We start from the raw sequence: 20238 nt of genomic DNA, 5'->3' as shown, positions 1-20238 counted from the left end.
TAATTTCTTTCAAATATTGAATCTGTATATATTAAAATGGTCTAGTGACTTAATAGGCACCTTGATTGTGGTATTTTCGTACAAAAATTCAATCTTTACTCATTAAAACACTCTTTGGGACGTCAAAGGGAACTCGCATAAGTTCAACTCAAAACTCTCATTTTCTTTCAGAGATTCAATCTTTATACATTAAAAAGTTCAAGTGACATAATAGGTACCCTGATTGAGTTAATTTCATTCAAAGATTCAATCTTTACTCATTAAAACACTCTTCGTGACGTCAAAGTGAAATCTAATTAGTTTAACTCAAAACTCTCATTTTATTTCAAAGATTTAATCTTTATAGATTAAAATGGTATAGTGACTTCATAGATACCTTGATTGAGGTGTTTTCATTTAAAGATTCAATCTTTACTCATTAAAACATTCTTCGGGACGTCCAATGGCACTCGAATAAGTTTAACTCAAAACTCTCATTTTCTTACCAAGGTTCAATCTTTATACGTTAAAAAGGTCTAGTGACATAATAGGTACCCTGATAGAGGTATTTTCATTCAAAATGATTCAATCTTTAATCATTAAAACACTCTTCGCGACTTCATAGGGAACTCGAATAAGTTAAACTCAAAACTTTCATTTTCTTTCTAATATTCAATCTTTACACATTAAAAAGGTCTAGTGAGGTAATACGAACCTTGATTGAGGTGATTTCATTCAAAGATTTAGTTTTTACACTTTAAAACACTCTTCGCGACGTCAAACAAAACTCGAATAAGTTTAACTCAAAACTCTCGTTTTCTTACTAAGATGTAATTTTATACATTAAAATGGTCTAGTGACATGATAGGTACCTTGATTGAGGTATTTTCATTCAAAGATTCAATCTTAACTCCTTAAAACACTCTTCGTGACGTCAAAGGGAACTCGAATAAGTTTAACTCAAGACTCTTATTTTATACCTTAAAAATGTCTAGTGACATAATAGGTACCTTGATTGACCTATTTTCATTCAAGGATTCAATCTTTACTCGATAAAACACTCTTCGCGACCTCATAGGGAACTCAAATAAGTTAAACTCAAAACCCTCATTTTTTTTATTGATTCAATCTTTATACATTAAAAAGGTTTAGTGACATAATAAGTACCTTCATTCAAGGATTCAATCTTTACTCTTTAAAACACTCTTCGGGATGTCAAAAGGAACTCGAATAAGTTTAGCTCAAAACTCTCATTTCTTTTTTTTCAAAGATTCAATCGTTAAACATTAAAAAGATCAAGTGACATAATAGGTACCTTCATTGGGAACTCGAGTAAGTTAAATCAAAACCCTCATCTTTTTTTTCAAAGATTCATTGTTTATACCTTAAAAAGGTCTAGTGATACAATACGTACATTGATTGAGGTAATTTCATTGAAAGATTCAATCTACACTCAATGAAACACTCATCGTGACGTCAAAGGGAACTCAAATAAGTTGAACTCAAAACTCCTATTTTCTTTCAACGATTAGTGTTGTAACATTAAAATGGTCTAGTGTCGTAATAGGAAACTTGACTGAGGTAGTTTAATTCAAAGATTCAATTTTTACTCATTAAAACATTATTCGGGGCGTCAAAGGGAAATCGAATAAGTTTAGCGCAAAACTCTTATTTTTTTTCAAGGATACAATCTTTATAACATAAAAAGGTTTAGTGACATAACAGGTACCTTGATTGAAGTGTTTTCATTAGTAAATTCAATATTTTGTCATTAAAACACTTTTCGAGAATTCATAGGGAGCTTGAATAAGTTAAACTCGAAACTCTCATTTTCCTTCAAAGATTCAATCTTTATACAATAAAAAGGCCCAGTAAAATAATTGGCATCTTGGTTGAGGTATTTTCATTCAAAGATTCAATATTTAGTCATTAAAACACTTTCACGACTTTATTGTCATCTCGAATAAGTTTAACTCAAAACTCTCATTTTCTTTCAGAGATACAATACTTATACATTAAAAAGGTCTAGTGACATAATAGTTACCTTGTTTGGAGTAATTTCATTCAAAGATTCAATCCTTGCTCATTGAAACACTCATCGTGACGTCAAACGGAATTCGAATAAGTTGAACTCCAAACTCTTAATTTCTTTCAAATATTGAATTTGTATATATTAAAATGGTCTAGTGACTTAATAGGCACCATGATTGTGGTATTTTCATACAAAAATTCAATCTTTACTCATTAAAACACTCTTTGGGACGTCAAAGTGAACTCGCATAAGTTCAACTCAAAACTCTCATTTTCTTTCAGAGATTCAATCTTTATACATTAAAAAGTTCAAGTGACATAATAGGTACCCTGATTGAGTGAATTTCATTCAAAGATTCAATCTTTACTCATTAAAACACTCTTCGTGACGTCAAAGTGAAATCGAATTAGTTTAACTCAAAACTCTCATTTTATTTCAAAGATTTAATCTTTATAGATTAAAATGGTCTAGTGACTTCATAGGTACCTTAATTGAGGTGTTTTCATTTAAAGATTCAATCTTTACTCATTAAAACATTCTTCGGGACGTCCAAGGGCACTCGAATAAGTTTAACTCAAAACTCTCATTTTCTTTCCAAGGTTCAATCTTTATACGTTAAAAAGGTCTAGTGACATAATAGGTACCCTGATAGAGGTATTTTCATTCAAAATGATTCAATCTTTAATCATTAAAACACTCTTCGCGACTTCATAGGGAACTCGAATAAGTTAAACTCAAAACTTTCATTTTCTTTCAAATATTCAGTCTTTACACATTAAAAAGGTCTAGTGAGGTAATACGAACCTTGATTGAGGTAATTTCATTCAAAGATTTAGTTTTTACACTTTAAAACACTATTCGCGACGTCAAACAAAACTCGAATAAGTTTAACTCAAAACTCTCGTTTTTTTACAAAGATTTAATCTTTATACATTAAAATGGTCTAGTGACATGATAGGTACCTTGATTGAGGTATTTTCATTCAAAGATTCAATCTTAACTCCTTAAAACACTCTTCGTGACGTCAAAGGGAACTCGAATAAGTTTAACTCAAAACTCTTATTTTATACCTTAAAAATGTCTAGTGACATAATAGGTACCTTGATTGAACTATTTTCATTCAAGGATTCAATATTTACTCGATAAAACACTCTTCGCGACCTCATAGGGAACTCAAATAAGTTAAACTCAAAACCCTCATTTTTTTTATTGATTCAATCTTTATACATTAAAAAGGTTTAGTGACATAATAAGTACCTTCATTCAAGGATTCAATCTTTACTCTTTAAAACTCTCTTCGGGATGTCAAAAGGAACTCGAATAAGTTTAGCTCAAAACTCTCATTTCTCTTTTTTCAAAGATTCAACCTTTAAACATTAAAAAGATCAAGTGACATAATAGGTACCATCATTGGGAACTCGAGTAAGTTAAATCAAAACCCTCATTTTTTTTTTCAAAGATTCATTGTTTATACCTTAAAAAGGTCTAGTGATACAATACGTACATTGATTGAGGTAATTTCATTGAAAGATTCAATCTACACTCAATGAAACACTCGTCGTGACGTCAAAGGGAACTCAAATAAGTTGAACTCAAAACTCTTATTTTCTTTCAACGATTAGTGTTGTAACATTAAAATGGTCTAGTGTCGTAACAGGAAACTTGATTGAGGTAGTTTAATTCAAAGATTCAATTTTTACTCATTAAAACATTATTCGGGGCGTCAAAGGGAAATCGAATAAGTTTAGCACAAAACTCTCATTTTTTTTCAAAGATACAATCTTTATAACATAAAAAGGTTTAGTGACATAACAGGTACCTTGATTGAAGTGTTTTCATTAGTAGATTCAATATTTTGTCATTAAAACACTTTTTGAGAATTCATAGGGAGCTTGAATAAGTTAAACTCGAAACTCTCTTTTTCCTTCAAAGATTCAATCTTTATACATTAAAAAGGCCCAGTAACATAATTGGCATCTTGGTTGAGGTATTTTCATTCAAAGATTCAATATTTAGTCATTAAAACACTTTCACGACTTTATTGTCATCTCGAATAAGTTTAACTCAAAACTCTCATTTTCTTTCAGAGATACAATACTTATACATTAAAAAGGTCTAGTGACATAATAGTTACCTTGTTTGGAGTAATTTCATTCAAAGATTCAATCCTTGCTCATTGAAACACTCATCATGACGTCAAACGAAATTCGAATAAGTTGAACTCCAAACACTTAATTTCTTTCAAATATTGAATCTGTATATATTAAAATGGTCTAGTGACTTAATAGGCACCTTGATTGTGGTATTTTCATACAAAAATTCAATCTTTACTCATTAAAACACTCTTTGGGACGTCAAAGGGAACTCGCATAAGTTCAACTCAAAACTCTCATTTTCTTTCAGAGATTCAATCTATATACATTAAAAACTTCAAGTGACATAATAGGTACCCTGATTGAGTTAATTTCATTCAAAGATTCAATTTTTACTCATTAAAACACTCTTCGTGACGTCAAAGTGAAATCGAATTAGTTTAACTCAAAACTCTCATTTTATTTCAAAGATTTAATCTTTATAGATTAAAATGGTCTAGTGACTTCATAGGCATCGTGATTGAGGTGTTTTCATTTAAAGATTCAATCTTTACTCGTTAAAACATTCTTCGGGACGTCCAAGAACACTCGAATAAGTTTAACTCAAAACTCTCATTTTCTTTCCAAGGTTCAATCTTTATACGTTAAAAAGGTCTAGTGACATAATAGGTACCCTGATAGAGGTATTTTCATTCAAAATGATTCAATCTTTAATCATTAAAATACTCTTCGCGACTTCATAGGGAACTCGAATAAGTTAAACTCAAAACTTTCATTTTCTTTCAGATATTCAGTCTTTACACATTAAAAAGGTCTAGTGAGGTAATACGAACCTTGATTGAGGTAATTTCATTCAAAGATTTAGTTTTGACACTTTAAAACACTCTTCGCGACGTCAAACGAAACTCGAATAAGTTTAACTCAAAACTCTCGTTTTCTTACAAAGATTTAATTTTTATACATTAAAATGGTCTAGTGACATGATAGGTACCTTGATTGAGGTATTTTCATTCAAAGATTCAATCTCAACTCCTTAAAACACTCTTCGCAACCTCATAGGGAATTAAAATAAGTTAAACTCAAAACCCTCATTTTTTTCAATGATTCAATCTTTATACATTAAAAAGGTTTCGTGACATAATTAGTACCTTCATTCAAGGAATCAATCTTTACTCTTTAAAACACTCTTCTGGATGTCAAAAAGAACTCGAATAAGTTTAGCTCAAAACTCTCATTTAATTTTTTATCAAAGATTCAATCTTTAAATATTAAAAAGATCAAGTGACATAATAGGTACCTTCATTGGGAACTCGAGTAAGTTAAATCAAAACCCTCATTTTTTTTTTCAAAGATTCATTGTTTATACATTAAAAAGGTCTAGTGATACAATACGTACATTGATTGAGGTAATTTCACTGAAAGATTCAATCTACACTCAATGAAACACTCATCGTGACGTCAAAGGGAACTCAAATAAGTTGAACTCAAAACTTCCTATTTTCTTTCAACGATTAGTGTTTATACATTAAAATGGTCTAGTGTCGTAATAGGAAACTTGATTGAGGTAGTTTAATTCAAAGATTCAATTTTTACTCATTAAAACATTATTCGGGGCGTCAAAGGGAAATCGAATAAGTTTAGCGCAAAACTCTCATTTTTTTTCAAAGATTCAATCTTTGTAACATAAAAAGGTTTAGTGACATAACAGGTACCTGGATTGAAGTGTTTTCATTAGTAGATTCAATATTTCGTCATTCAAACACTTTTCGTGAATTTATAGGGGGCTTGAATAAGTTAAACTCGAAACTCTCATTTTCCTTTAAAGATTCAATCTTTATATATTAAAAAGGCCCAGTAACATAATTGGCATCTTGGTTGAGGTATTTTCATTCAAAGATTCAATATTTAGTCATTAAAACACTTTCACGACTTTATTGTCAACTCGAATAAGTTTAACTCGAAACTCTCATTTTCTTTCAGAGATACAATACTTATACATTAAAAAGGTCTAGTGACATAATAGTTACCTTGTTTGAAACACTCATTCTAAGATTCATTCCTTGCTCATTGAAACACTCATCGTGACGTCAAACGGAATTCGAATAAGTTGAACTCCAAACTCTTAATTTCTTTCAAATATTGAATCTGTATATATTAAAATGGTCTAGTGGCTTAATAGGCACATTGATTGTGGTATTTTCATACAAAAATTCGATCTTTACTCATTAAAACACTCTTTGGGACGTCAAAGGGAACTCGCATAAGTTCAACTCAAAACTCTCATTTTCTTTCAGAGATTCAATCTTTATACATTAAAATGTTCAAGTGACATAATAGGTACCTTGATTGAGTTAATTTCATTCAAAGATTCAATCTTTACTCATTAAAACACTTTTCGTGACGTCAAAGTGAAATCGAATTAGTTTAACTCAAAACTCTCATTTTATTTCAAAGATTTAATCTTTGTAGATTAAAATGGTCTAGTGACTTCATAGGTACCTTGATTGAGGTGTTTTCATTTAAAGATTCAATCTTTACTCATTAAAACATTCTTCGGGACGTCCAATGGCACTCGAATAAGTTTAACTCAAAACTCTCATTTTCTTTCCAAGGTTCAATCTTTATACGTTAAAAAGGTCTAGTGACATAATAGGTACCCTGATAGAGGTATTTTCATTCAAAATGATTCAATCTTTAATCATTAAAACACTCTTCGCGACTTCATAGGGAACTCGAATAAGTTAAACTCAAAACTTTCATTTTCTTTCTGATATTCAATCTTTACACATTAAAATGGTCTAGTGAGGTAATACGAACCTTGATTGAGGTAATTTCATTCAAAGATTTAGTTTTTACACTTTAAAACACTCTTCGCGACGTAAAACGAAACTCGAATAAGTTTAACTCAAAACTCTCGTTTTCTTACAAAGATTTAATCTTTATACATTAAAATGGTCTAGTGACATGATAGGTACCTTGATTGAGGTATTTTCATTCAAAGATTGAATCTTAACTCCTTAAAACACTCTTCGTGACGTCAAAGGGAACTCGAATAAGTTTAACTCAAAATTCTTATTTTATACCTTAAAAATGTCTAGTGACATAATAGGTACCTTGATTGAGCTATTTTCATTCAAGGATTGAATCTTTACTCGATAAAACACTCTTCGCGACCTCATAGGGAATTCAAATAAGTTAAACTCAAAACCTTCATTTTTTTCATTGATTCAATCTTTATACATTAAAAAGGTTTAGTGACATAATAAGTACCTTCATTCAAGGATTCAATCTTTACTCTTTAAAACACTCTTCGGGATGTCAAAAAGAACTCGAATAAGTTTAGCACAAAACTCTAATTTCTTTTTATTCAAAGATTCAATCTTTAAACATTAAAAAGCTCAAGTGACATAATAGGTACCTTCATTGGGAACTCGAGTAAGTTAAATCAAAACACTCATTTTTTTTTTCAAAGATTCATTGTTTATACATTAAAGAGGTCTAGTGATACAATACGTACATTGATTGAGGTAATTTCACTGAAACATTCAATCTACACTCAATGAAACACTCATCGTGACATCAAAGGGAACTCAAATAAGTTGAACTCAAAACTCCTATTTTCTTTCGACGATTAGTGTTTATACAATAAAATGGTCTAGTGTCGTAATAGGAAACTTGATTGAGGTAGTTTAACTCAAAGATTCAATTTTTACTAATTAAAACATTATTCGGGGCGTCAAAGGGAAATCGAATAAGTTTAGCGCAAAACTCTCATTTTTTTTCAAAGATTCAATCTTTATAACATAAAAAGGTTTAGTGACATAACAGGTACCTTGATTGAAGTGTTTTCATTAGTAGAATCAATATTCGGTCATTAAAACACTTTTCGTGAATTTATAGGGGGCTTGAATAAGTTAAACTCGAAACTCTCATTTTCCTTCAAAGATTCAATCTTTATACATTAAAAAGGCCCAGTAACATAGTCGGCATTTTGGTTGAGGTATTTTCATTCAAAGATTCAATATTTAGTCATTAAAACACTTTCACGACTTTATTGTCAACTCGAATAAGTTTAACTCAAAACTCTCATTTTCTTTCAGAGATACAATACTTATACAGTAAAAAGGTCTAATGACATAATAGTTACCTTGTTTGAAGTAATTTCATTCAAAGATTCAATCCTTGCTCATTGAAACACTCATCGTGACGTCAAACGAAATTCGAATAAGTTCAACTCCAAACTCTTAATTTCTTTCAAATATTGAATCTGTATATATATTAAAATGGTCTAGTGACTTAATAGGCACCTTGATTGTGGTATTTTCATACAAAAATTCAATCTTTACTCATTAAAACACTCTTTGGGACGTCAAAGGGAACTCGCATAAGTTCAACTCAAAACTCTCATTTTTTTTCAGAGATTCAATATTTATACATTAAAAAGTTCAAGTGACATAATAGGTACCCTGATTGAGTTAATTTCATTCAAAGATTCAATCTTTACTCATTAAAACACTCTTCGTGACGTCAAAGTGAAATCGAATTAGTTTAACTCAAAACTCTCATTTTATTTCAAAGATTTAATCTTTATAGATTAAAATGGTCTAGTGACTTCATAGGTACCTTGATTGAGGTGTTTTGATTTAAAGATTCAATCTTTACTCATTAAAACATTCTTCGAGACGTCCAAGGGCACTCGAATAAGTTTAACTCAAAACTCTCATTTTCTTTCCAAGGTTCAATCTTTATACGTTAAAAAGGTCTACTGGCATAATAGGTACCCTGATAGAGGTATTTTCATTCAAAATGATTCAATCTTTAATCATTAAAACACTCTTCGCGACTTCATAGGGAACTGGAATAAGTTAAACTCAAAACTTTCATTTTCTTTCAGATATTCAATCTTTACACACTAAAAAGGTCTAGTGAGGTAATACGAACCTTGATTGAGGTAATTTCATTCAAAGATTTAGTTTTTACACTTTAAAACACTCTTCGCGACGTAAAACGAAACTCGAATAAGTTTAACTCAAAACTCTCGTTTTCTTACAATGATTTAATCTTTATACATTAAAATGATCTAGTGACATGTTAGGTACCTTGATTGAGGTATTTTCATTCAAAGATTCAATCTTAACTCCTTAAAACACTCTTCGTGATGTCAAAGGGAACTCGAATAAGTTTAACTCAAAATTCTTATTTTATACCTTAAAAATGTCTAGTGACATAATAGGTACCTTGATTGAGCTATTTTCATTCAAGGATTGAATCTTTACTCGATAAAACACTCTTCGCGACCTCATAGGGAATTCAAATAAGTTAAACTCAAAACCCTCATTTTTTTCAATTATTCAATCTTTATACATTAAAAAGGTTTAGTGACATAATAAGTACCTTCATTCAAGGATTCAATCTTTACTCTTTAAAACACTCTTCGGGATGTCAAAAGGAACTCGAATAAGTTTAGCTCAAAACTCTCATTTCTTTTTTTTCAAAGATTCAATCTTTAAACATTAAAAAGATCAAGGGACATAATAGGTACCTTCATTCGGAACTCGAGTAAGTTAAATCAAAACCCTCATTTTTTTTTTTCAAAGATTCGTTGTTTATACATTAAAAAGGTCTAGTGATACAATACGTACATTGATTGAGGTAATTTCACTGAAAGATTCAATCTACACTCAATGAAACACTCATCGTGACGTCAAAGGGAACTCAAATAAGTTGAACTCAAAACTCCTATTTTCTTTCGACGATTAGTGTTTATACATTAAAATGGTCTAGTGTCCTAATAGGAAACTTGATTGAGGTAGTTTAATTCAAAGATTCAATTTTTACTCATTAAAACATTATTCGGGGCGTCAAAGGGAAATCGAATAAGTTTAGCGCAAAACTCTCATTTTTTTTCAAAGATTCAATCTTTATAACATAAAAAGGTTTATTGACATAACAGGTACCTTAATTGAAGTGTTTTCATTAGTAGAATCAATATTTAGTCTTTAAAACACTTTTCGTGAATTTATAGGGGGCTTGAATAATTTAAACTCGAAACTCTCATTTTCCTTCAAAGATTCAATATTTATACATTAAAAAGGCCCAGTAACATAATTGGCATCTTGGTTGAGGTATTTTCATTCAAAGATTCAATATTTAGTCATTAAAACACTTTCACAACTTTATTGTCAACTCGAATAAGTTTTACTCAAAATAATCATTTTCTTTCAGAGATACAATACCAATACATTAAAAAGGTCTAGTGACATAATAGTTACCATGTTTGAAGTAATTTCATTCAAAGATTCAATCCTTGCTTCTTGAAACACTCATCGTGACGTCAAACGGAATTCGAATAAGTTGAACTCCAAACTCTTAATTTCTTTCAAATATTGAATCTGTATATATTAAAATGGTCTAGTGACTTAATAGGCACCTTGATTGTGGTATTTTCATACAAAAATTCAATCTTTACTCATTAAAACACTCTTTGGGACGTCAAAGGGAACTCGCATAAGTTCAACTCAAAACTCTCATTTTCTTTTAGAGATTCAATCTTTATACATTAAAAAGTTCAAGTGACATAATAGGTACCCTGAGTGAGTTAATTTCATTCAAAGATTCAATCTTTACTCATTAAAACACTCTTCGTGACGTCAAAGTAAAATCGAATTAGTTTAACTTAAAACTCTCATTTTATTTCAAAGATTTAATCTTTATAGATTAAAATGGTCTAGTGACTTCATAGGTACCTTGATTGAGGTGTTTTCATTTAAAGATTCAATCTTTACTCATTAAAACATTCTTCGGGACGTCCAAGGGCACTCGAATAAGTTTAACTCAAAACTCTCATTTTCTTTCCAAGGTTCAATCTTTATACGTTAAAAAGGTCTAGTGACATAATAAGTACCCTGATAGAGGTATTTTCATTCAAAATGATTCAATCTTTAATCATTAAAACACTCTTCGCGACTTCATAGGGAACTCGAATAAGTTAAACTCAAAACTTTCATTTTCTTTCAGATATTCAATCTTTACACATTAAAAAGGTCTAGTGAGGTAATACGAACCTTGATTGAGGTAATTTCATTCAAAGATTTAGTTTTTACACTTTAAAACACTCTTCGCGACGTCAAACGAAACTCGAATAAGTTTAACTCAAAACTCTCATTTTCTTACAAAGATTTAATCTTTGTACATTAAAATGGTCTAGTGACATGATAGGTACCTTGATTGAGGTATTTTCATTCAAAGATTCAATCTTAACTCCTTAAAACTCTCTTCGTGACGTCAAAGGGAACTCTAATAAGTTTAACTCAAAATTCTTATTTTATACCTTAAAAATGTCTAGTGACATAATAGGTACCTTGATTGAGCTATTTTCATTCAAGGATTGAATCTTTACTCGATAAAACACTCTTCGCGACCTCATAGGAAATTCAAATAAATTAAACTCAAAACCCTCATTTTTTTCAATGATTCAATCTTTATACATTAAAAAGGTTTAGTGACATAATAAGTACCTTCATTCAAGGATTCAATCTTTACTCTTTAAAACACTTTTCGGGATGTCAAAAGGAACTCGAATAAGTTTAGCTCAAAACTCTCATTCCTTTTTTTTTCAAAGATTCAATCTTTAAACATTAAAAAGATCAAGTAACATAATAGGTACCTTCATTGGGAACTCGAGTAAGTTAAATCAAAACCCTCATTTTTTTTTTCAAAGATTCATTGTTTATACATTAAAAAGGTCTAGTGATACAATACGTACATTGATTGAGGTAATTTCACTGAAAGATTCAATCTACACTCAATGAAACACTCATCGTGACGTCAAAGGGAACTCAAATAAGTTGAACTCAAAACTCCTATTTTCTTTCGACGATTAGTGTTTATACATTAAAATGGTCTAGTGTCGTAATAGGAAACATGATTGAGGTAGTTTAATTCAAAGATTCAATTTTTACTCATTAAAACATTATTCGGGGCGTCAAAGGGAAATCGAATAAGTTTAGCGCAAAACTCTCATTTTTTTTTAAAGATTCAATTTTTATAACATAAAAAGGTTTATTGACATAACAGGTACCTTAATTGAAGTGTTTTCATTAGTAGAATCAATATTTAGTCATTAAAACACTTTTCGTGAATTTATAGCGGGCTTGAATAAGTTAAACTCGAAACTCTCATTTTCCTTCAAAGATTCAATCTTTATACATTAAAAAGGCCCAGTAACATAATTGGCATCTTGGTTGAGGTATTTTCATTCAAAGATTCAATATTTAGTCGTTAAAACACTTTCACGACTTTATTGTCAACTCGAATAAGTTTAACTCAAAACACTCATTTTCTTTCAGAGATACAATACTTATACATTAAAAAGTTCTAGTGACATCATAGTTACCTTGTTTGAGGTAATTTCATTCAAAGATTCAATCCTTGCTCATTGAAACACTCATCGTGACGTCAAACGGAATTCGAATAAGTTGAACTCCAAACTCTTAATTTCTTTCAAATATTGAATCTATATATATTAAAATGGTCTAGTGACTTAATAGGCACCTTGATTGTGGTATTTTCATGCAAAAATTCAATCTTTACTCATTAAAAGACTCTTTGGGACGTCAAAGGGAACTCGCATAAGTTCAACTCAAAACTCTCATTTTCTTTCAGAGATTCAATCTTTATACATTAAAAAGTTCAAGTGACATAATAGGTACCCTGATTGAGTTAATTTCATTCAAAGATTCAATCTTTACTCATTAAAACACTCTTCGTGACGTCAAAGTGAAATCGAATTAGTAGAACTCAAAACTCTCATTTTATTTCAAAGATTTAATCTTTATAGATTAAAATGGTCTAGTGACTTCATAGGTACCTTGATTGAGGTGTTTTCATTTAAAGATTCAATCTTTACTCATTAAAACATTCTTCGGGACGTCCAAGGGCACTCGAATAAGTTTAACTCAAAACTCTCATTTTCTTTCCAAGGTTCAATCTTTATACGTTAAAAAGGTCTAGTGACATAATAGGTACCCTGATAGAGGTATTTTCATTCAAAATGATTCAATCTTTAATCATTAAAACACTCTTCGCGACTTCATAGGGAACTCGAATAAGTTAAACTCAAAACTTTCATTTTCTTTTAGATATTCAATCTTTACACATTAAAAAGGTCTAGTGAGGTAATACGAACCTTGATTGAGGTAATTTCATTCAAAGATTTAGTTTTTACACTTTAAAACACTCTTCGCGACGTCAAACGAAACTCGAATAAGTTTAACTCAAAACTCTCGTTTTCTTACAAAGATTTAATCTTTATACATTAAAATGTTCTAGTGACATGATAGGTACCTTGATTGAGGTATTTTCATTCAAAGATTCAATCTTAACTCCTTAAAACACTCTTCGTGACGTCAAAGGGAACTCGAATAAGTTTAACTCAAAATTCTTATTTTATACCTTAAAAATGTCTAGTGACATAATAGGTACCTTGATTGAGCTATTTTCATTCAAGGATAGAATCTTTACTCGATAAAACACTCTTCGCGACCTCATAGGGAATTCAAATAAGTTAAACTCAAAACCCTCATTTTTTTCAATTATTCAATCTTTATACATTAAAAAGGTTTAGTGACATAATAAGTACATTCATTCAAGGATTCAATCTTTACTCTTTAAAACACTCTTCGGGATGTCAAAAGGAACTCGAATAAGTTTAGCTCAAAACTCTCATTTCTTTTTTTTCAAAGATTCAATCTTTAAACATTAAAAAGATCAAGTGACATAACAGGTACCTTCATTGGGAACTCGAGTAAGTTAATCAAAACCCTCATTTTTTTTTTCAAAGATTCGTTGTTTATACATTAAAAAGGTCTAGTGATACAATACGTACATTGATTGAGGTAATTTCACTGAAAGATTCAATCTACACTCAACGAAACACTCATCGTGACGTCAAAGGGAACTCAAATAAGTTGAACTCAAAACTCCTATTTTCTTTCGACGATTAGTGTTTATACATTAAAATGGTCTAGTGTCGTAATAGGAAACTTGATTGAGGTAGTTTAATTCAAAGATTCATTTTTTACTCATTAAAACATTATTCGGGGCGTCAAAGGGAAATCGAATAAGTTTAGCGCAAAACTCTCATTTTTTTTCAAAGATTCAATCTTTATAACATAAAAAGGTTTATTGACATAACAGGTACCTTAATTGAAGTGTTTTCATTAGTAGAATCAATATTTAGTCATTGAAACACTTTTCGTGAATTTATAGGGGGCTTGAATAAGTTAAACTTGAAACTCTCATTTTCCGTTAAAGATTCAATATTTATACATTAAAAAGGCCCAGTAACATAATTGGCATCTTGGTTGAGGTATTTTCATTCAAAGATTCAATATTTAGTCATTAAAACACTTTCACAACTTTATTGTCAAGTCGAATAAGTTTTACTCAAAACTCTCATTTTCTTTCAGAGATACAATACCTATACATTAAAAAGGTCTAGTGACATAATAGTTACCTTGTTTGAAGTAATTTCATTCAAAGATTCAATCCTTGCTTCTTGAAACACTCATCGTGACGTCAAACGGAATTCGAATAAGTTGAACTCCAAACTCTTAATTTCTTTCAAATATTGAATCTGTATATATTAAAATGGTCTAGTGACTTAATAGGCACCTTGATTGTGGTATTTTCATACAAAAATTCAATCTTTACTCATTAAAACACTCTTTGGGACGTCAAAGGGAACTCGCATAAGTTCAACTCAAAACTCTCATTTTCTTTCAGAGATTCAATCTTTATACATTAAAAAGTTCAAGTGACATAATAGGTACCCTGAGTGAGTTAATTTCATTCAAAGATTCAATCTTTACTCATTAAAACACTCTTCGTGACGTCAAAGTGAAATCGAATTAGTTTAACTCAAAACTCTCATTTTATTTCAAAGATTTAATCTTTATAGATTAAAATGGTCTAGTGACTTCATAGGTACCTTGATTGAGGTGTTTTCATTTAAAGATTCAATCTTTACTCATTAAAACATTCTTCGGGACGTCCAAGGGCACTCGAATAAGTTTAACTCAAAACTCTCATTTTCTTTCCAAGGTTCAATCTTTATACGTTAAAAAGGTCTAGTGACATAATAGGTACTCTGATAGAGGTATTTTCATTCAAAATGATTCAATCTTTAATCATTAAAACACTCTTCGCGACTTCATAGGGAACTCGAATAAGTTAAACTCAAAACTTTCATTTTCTTTCAGATATTCAATCTTTACACATTAAAAAGGTCTAGTGAGGTAATACGAACCTTGATTGAGGTAATTTCATTCAAAGATTTAGTTTTTACACTTTAAAACACTCTTCGCGACGTCAAACGAAACTCGAATAAGTTTAACTCAAAACTCTCGTTTTCTTACAAAGATTTAATCTTTATACATTAAAATGTTCTAGTGACATGATAGGTACCTTGATTGAGGTATTTTCATTCAAAGATTCAATCTTAACTCCTTAAAACACTCTTCGTGACGTCAAAGGGAACTCGAATAAGTTTAACTCAAAATTCTTATTTTATACCTTAAAAATGTCTAGTGACATAATAGGTACCTTGATTGAGCTATTTTCATTCAAGGATTGAATCTTTACTCGATAAAACACTCTTCGCGACCTCATAGGGAATTCAAATAAGTTAAACTCAAAACCCTCATTTTTTTCAATGATTCAATCTTTATACATTAAAAAGGTTTAGTGACATAATAAGTACCTTCATTCAAGGATTCAATCTTTACTCTTTAAAACACTCTTCGGGATGTCAAAAGGAACTCGATTAAGTTTACCTCAAAACTCTCACTTCTTTTTTTTCAAAGATTCAATCTTTAAACATTAAAAAGATCAAGTGACATAATAGGTACCTTCATTTGGAACTCGAGTAAGTTAAATCAAAACCCTCATTTTTTTTTTCAAAGATTCATTGTTTATACATTAAAAAGGTCTAGTGATACAATACGTACATTGATTGAGGTAATTTCACTGAAAGATTCAATCTACACTCAATGAAACACTCATCGTGACGTCAAAGGGAACTCAAATAAGTTGAACTCAAAACTCCTATTTTCTTTCGACGATTAGTGTTTATACATTAAAATGGTCTAGTGTCGTAATAGGAAACTTGATTGAGGTAGTTTAATTCAAAGATTCAATTTTTACTCATTAAAACATTATTCGGGGTGTCAAAGGGAAATCGAATAAGTTTAGCGCAAAACTCTAATTTTTTTTCAAAGATTCAATCTTTATAACATAAAAAGCTTTAGTGACATAACAGGTACCTTGATTGAAGTGTTTTCATTAGTAGATTCAACATTTAGTCATTAAAACACTTTTCGTGAATTTATAGGGGGCTTGAATAAGTTAAACTCGAAACTCTCATTTTCCTTCAAAGATTCAATCTTTATACATTAAAAAGGCCCAGTAACATAATTGGCATCTTGGTTGAGGTATTTTCATTCAAAGATTCAATATTTAGTCGTTAAAACACTTTCACGACTTTATTGTCAACTCGAATAAGTTTAACACAAAACTCTCATTTTCTTTCAGAGATACAATACTTATACATTAAAAGGTCGAGTGACATAATAGTTACCTTGTTTGAAGTAATTTCATTCAAAGATTCAATCCTTACTCATTGAAACACTCATCGTGACGTCAAACGGAATTCGAATAAGTTGAACTCCAAACTCTTAATTTCTTTCAAATATTGAATCTGTATATATATTAAAATGGTCTAGTAACTTAATAGGCACCTTGATTGTGGTATTTTCATACAAAAATTCAATCTTTACACATTAAAACACTCTTTGGGACGTCAAAGGGAACTCGCATAAGTTCAACTCAAAACTCTCATTTTCTTTCAGAGATTCAATCTTTATACATTAAAAAGTTCAAGTGACATAATAGGTACCCTGATTGAGTTAATTTCATTCAAAGATTCAATCTTTACTCATTAAAACACTCTTCGTGACGTCAAAGTGAAATCGAATTAGTTTAACTCAAAATTCTCATTTTATTTCAAAGATTTAATATTTATAGATTAAAATGGTCTAGTGACTTCATAGGTACCTTGATTGAGGTGTTTTCATTTAAAGATTCAATCTTTACTCATTAAAACATTCTTCGGGACGTCTAAGGGCACTCGAATAAGTTTAACTCAAAACTCTCATTTTCTTTCCAAGGTTCAATCTTTATACATTAAAAAGGTCTAGTGACATAATAGGTACCCTGATAGAGGTATTTTCATTCAAAATGATTCAATCTTTAATCATTAAAACACTCTTCGCGACTTCATAGGGAACTGGAATAAGTTAAACTCAAAACTTTCATTTTCTTTCAGATATTCAATCTTTACACATTAAAACGGTCTAGTGAGGTAATACGAACCTTGATTGAGGTAATTTCATTCAAAGATTTAGTTTTTACACTTTAAAACACTCTTCGCGACGTCAAACGAAACTCGAATAAGTTTAACTCAAAACTCTCGTTTTCTTACAAAGATTTAATCTTTATACATTAAAATGGTCTAGTGACATGATAGGTACCTTGATTGAGGTATTTTCATTCAAAGATTCAATCTTAACTCCTTAAAACACTCTTCGTGACGTAAAAGGGAACTCGAATAAGTTTAGCTCAAAATTTTTATTTTATACCTTAAAAATATCTAGTGACATAATAGGTACCTTGATTGAGCTATTTTCATTCAAGGATTGAATCTTTACTCGATAAAACACTCTTCGCGACCTCAGAGGGAATTCAAATAAGTTAAACTCAAAACCCTCATTTTTTTCAATGATTCAATCTTTATACATTAAAAAGGTTTAGTGACATAATAAGTACCTTCATTCAAGGATTCAATCTTTACTCTTTAAAACACTCTTCGGGATGTCAAAAGGAACTCGAATAAGTTTACCTCAAAACTCTCATTTCTTTTTTTTCAAAGATTCAATCTTTAAACATTAAAAAGATCAAGTGACATAATAGGTACCTTCATTGGGAACTCGAGTAAGTTAAATCAAAACCCTGATTTTTTTTCTTCAAAGATTCATTGTTTATACATTAAAAAGGTCTAGTGATACAATACGTACATTGATTGAGGTAATTTTACTGAAAGATTCAATCTACACTCAATGAAACACTCACCGTGACATCAAAGGGAACTCAAATAAGTTGAACTCAAAACTCATATTTTAATTCGACGATTAGTGTTTATACATTAAAATGGTCTAGTGTCGTAATAGGAAACTTGATTGAGGTAGTTTAATTCAAAGATTCAATTTTTACTCTTTAAAACATTATTCGGGGTGTCAAAGGGAAATCGAATAAGTTTAGCGCAAAACTCTCTTTTTTTTTCAAAGATTCAATCTTTATAACATAAAAAGGTTTAGTGACATAACAGGTACCTTGATTGTAGTGTTTTCATTAGTAGATTCAATATTTAGTCATTAAAACACTTTTCGTGAATTTATAGGGCGCTTGAATAAGTTAAACTCGAAACTCTCATTTTCCTTCAAAGATTCAATCTTTATACATTAAAAAGGCCCAGTAACATAATTGGCATCTTGGTTGAGGTATTTTCATTCAAAGATTCAATATTTAGTCGTTAAAACACTTTCACGACTTTATTGTCAACTCGAATAAGTTTAACTCAAAACTCTCATTTTCTTTCAGAGATACAATACTTATACATTAAAAAGGTCTAGTGACATAATAGTTACCTTGTTTGAAGTAATTTCATTCAAAGATTCAATCCTTGCTCATTGAAACACTCATCGTGACGTCAAACGGAATTCGAATAAGTTGAACTCCAAACTCTTAAATTCTTTCAAATATTGAATCTGTATTTTCTGTCAGATATTCAATCTTTAGACATTAAAAAGGTCTAGTGAGGTAATACGAACCTTGATTGAGGTAATTTCGTTCAAAGATTTAGTTTTTACACTTTAAAACACTCTTCGCGACGCCAAACAAAACTCGAATAAGTTTAACTCAAAACTCTCGTTTTCTTACAAAGATTTAATCTTTATACGTTAAAATGGTCTAGTGACATGATAGGTACCTTGATTGAGGTATTTTCATTCAAAGATTCAATCTTAACTCCTTAAAACACCATTCGTGACGTCATAGGGAACTCGAATAAGTTTAACTCAAAACTCTTATTTTATACCTTAAAAATGTCTAGTGACATAATAGGTACCTTGATTGAGCTATTTTCATTCAAGGATTCAATCTTTACTCGATAAAACACTCTTCGCGACCTCATAGGGAACTCAAATAGGTTAAACTCAAAATCCTCATTTTTTTCAATGTTTCGATCTTTATACATTAAAAAGGTTTAGTGACATAATAAGTACCTTCATTCAAGGATTCAATCTTTACTCTTTAAAACACTCTTCGGGATGTCAAAAGGAACTCGAATAAGTTTAGCTCAAAACTCTCATTTCTTTTGTTTCAAAGATTCAATCTTTAAACATTAAAAAGATCGAGTGACATAATCGGTACCTGCATTGGAACTCGAGTAAGTTAAATCAAAACCCTCATTTTTTTTTTTCAAAGATTCATTCTTTATACATTAAAAAGGTCTAGTGATACAAAACGTACATTGATTGAGGTAATTTCACTGAAAGATTCAATCTACACTCAATAAAACACGCATCGTGACGTCAAAGGGAACTCTAATAAGTTGAACTCAAAACTCCTATTTTCTTTCAACGATTAGTGTTTATACATTAAAATGGTCTAGTGTCGTAATAGGAAACTTGATTGAGGTAGTTTAATTCAAAGATTCAATTTTTACTCATTAAAACATTATTCGGGACGTCAAAGGGAACTCGAATAAGTTTAGCTCAAAACTCTCATTTTCTTTCAAAGATTCATTCTTTATAACATAAAAAGGTTCAGCGACATAACATATACCTTGATTGAAGTGTTTTCATTCGTAGATTCAATATTTAGTCATTAAAACACTTTTCGTGAATTCATTGGGAACTTGAATAAGTTAAACTCGAAACTCTCATTTTCCTTCAAAAATTCAATCTTTATACATTAAAAAGGTCCAGTAGCATAATTGGCATCTTGGTTGAGGTATTT

The sequence above is a fragment of the Cornus florida genome, unplaced genomic scaffold (assembly GCF_030987335.1).
Source record: "Cornus florida cultivar Cherokee Brave unplaced genomic scaffold, ASM3098733v1 CherokeeBrave_3.0.0_Hap2_Chr06, whole genome shotgun sequence".
NCBI classification, from domain to species: Eukaryota; Viridiplantae; Streptophyta; class Magnoliopsida; order Cornales; family Cornaceae; genus Cornus; species Cornus florida.
Note: the sequence above shows the minus strand (reverse complement) of the source record.